We start from the raw sequence: 2,341 nt of genomic DNA, 5'->3' as shown, positions 1-2,341 counted from the left end.
GTTAATGTTGTATTTAAAACACACACTATTCAATGCTTTGATCCGACTCGTATCGGATGGCATTATACAACTGTGTCGTTATTGATTGAATACATGTTTTGTTAACATTTTGAGACTCTTAATTGCGTGTTTTGATACATGGAACATTTCCGTGACTACCAACACTCATCAATGTTACGCGTGCATGTTTTGTGCGTTCGCTTCTTAAAATGAAATTGAATGGTTCAAATTTGCTACACATGCTACGTATATTGATTTTTCAACTTTTTGAATCATCATCAAAACGTTCAAATCTTGAGGCTGTTTATCATTTGCTTTGTAAAAATAAGAAGATTCCAAATAATTGACAATCATCTTGGGCAACACATTCACGTGTCTGGCCTTTTCTGAGAACCCACATACGACAAAACTGACAAAACGTGTATGTCTGCATATTTCAATTTATTATTCCGCTAATACCATGCATTACTTTTATATAAAGGAACACAATTATTATACCGATTGCCTCCTTATTCGATTCATGTTGTGGAATACGGTTCTTGAAACCACACACCAAATAAAACATTTTAAAGTACGTTTAAATCTTTCAGTTGTCAAAGAATGCACTTCAATAATATTCCTAATTTAATGTTTTTTCATACTTATACATAACAACATGTTCGTTTCTACATATTTAATCATATATTATGTTTGAAGTTTAAGTTTATTAAACAATACATCCAGAAGGCCAAAAGCCCAAGTGGACATAGTAAGCATTTAGTGATTACAAAGTAAATGGTTAATGCTTAATAATTATTATACAATAATAATAAATTTCATTGCGTCAATACACAAATGAATTATTGAATACAATCTTCTTATATTAACAATATCGATAACTAATGTAATGAGATATGTATACTAACTTCAAATTTGTAAGGAGCTTATTAATTGCAACCGTATATGAAATATAGTATTATGTACATATGTTAGGTCTACATGTGAAACAATATAGTAATAATGTGTGCTAATCTCAAGCAACCACTCTAGTTTCATCAGTAAAATGTCCTTGCTTGCTACCTAAATGCAACGAATTTATAGGAAGCACAAAGGCTCTTGTCATTGGCGTCGCTCTTGAGATCGGCGACTAGTATGTTATGCATTTTGTTCGCTTATGGGAGAAGTTATTTTACGGATCAATGTCTATATTTTTGTTTTAAGAATATCTTGCATAGTGGTAATTTGTTTGTGTAAATTAGTGTAAATAAGTACTGCATTTTTTCCTATTACATTTATTACATCATTAATGGCCAATAATGCAAAGCTAATTGTTTTAATTAATAACTGATCCACAACTGATCACAGGGGAAAGATCCCAGGGACTGGGAAATACGCGAAACTTTTTGGTTTTGTAAAAAAAAAACATAATCAAAATATATTTATTTTGTGGTGTTTCTAATTTGCTTATTTAGGTGGAGAATCAATGTAGTACGATATTTGACGACCTATCGCGCATGCAAGTTTATTGGAAGGCGTAGAGGGGCGAAAACATACAATGTATTAGATTATTAATAGACATATAATAACGATCGCTATACACACCTTCACCAAATAGCAGTACATAAATGATGTCAGCCGGAATAGCTCAATTAGGAGAGCGTTAGACTTATGTTGTTTACGCAACACTCATCTAAAGGCTCCCGGTTCAATCCCGGGTTCCGGCACGAACGGAACAGTTCGGCGGCTGACAATTTTTTTTTCAGTCAATGGATGCCGCGTGGTGACAACGTTAATTAAAATTTCTTACATCACTTTAATATCTTATAAAAATGCACGTGTTTTCATTTTAACAAATAAATGCAAACAACACATCTTTTACCCATGTATTTTTATGGTTGTATATGGTTGTAAATGAGAAACGTAAGAATAAGTTCAGAATCATCTACCCTTGAAGTTGAGAAAAATATGAAATTACGCTTACAAGATGAAGCAGATTTTGTTAAACCTACACAGTTCTTTTCCATTAATGAAAACTGCACACGAATGCCAAAAAAAGGAAACCAATGTAAACAAAATGAACTATGAAATATTTGGGGTTTACAACACAAAATCATAGAAAATGGTTATTTGGGGGCTATAACACAACATCATAAATGATTGTTATTTGGGGGGTTATAACACACAATTATAGATAATGGTTATACCAGAATATTTTTCTATTTTGTTTAAAATAATCGGCAAATATATTAATATTTACAGTAGAAAAAAATCGTTCCATGTAACTTAATTGAGTGCCTTTTACACTGAAATTCCCGACGCCCTTTGATGCTTTGCATCAATACTTATCTTGTATTACAATATG

General features: G+C 32.0%; 1 non-coding gene across 1 annotated transcript; it reads left to right on the top strand.

Annotated features, from left to right (window-relative positions):
• Positions 1 to 1,613: 1,613 nt before the first annotated feature.
• On the top strand, positions 1,614 to 1,703 carry Trnai-uau (transfer RNA isoleucine (anticodon UAU)). The gene is given in 2 exon segments: positions 1,614 to 1,650; positions 1,668 to 1,703. It is a non-coding gene; the product is annotated as a tRNA-Ile (tRNA).
• The last annotated feature ends 638 nt before the right edge of the window (positions 1,704 to 2,341 follow it).

The sequence above is a fragment of the Dreissena polymorpha genome, chromosome 12 (genome assembly GCF_020536995.1).
Source record: "Dreissena polymorpha isolate Duluth1 chromosome 12, UMN_Dpol_1.0, whole genome shotgun sequence".
In the NCBI taxonomy this organism is placed as follows: Eukaryota; Metazoa; Mollusca; class Bivalvia; order Myida; family Dreissenidae; genus Dreissena; species Dreissena polymorpha.
The sequence above is the reverse complement of the archived record's forward strand: the minus strand, read 5'-3'. Positions and strand labels throughout refer to the sequence as shown.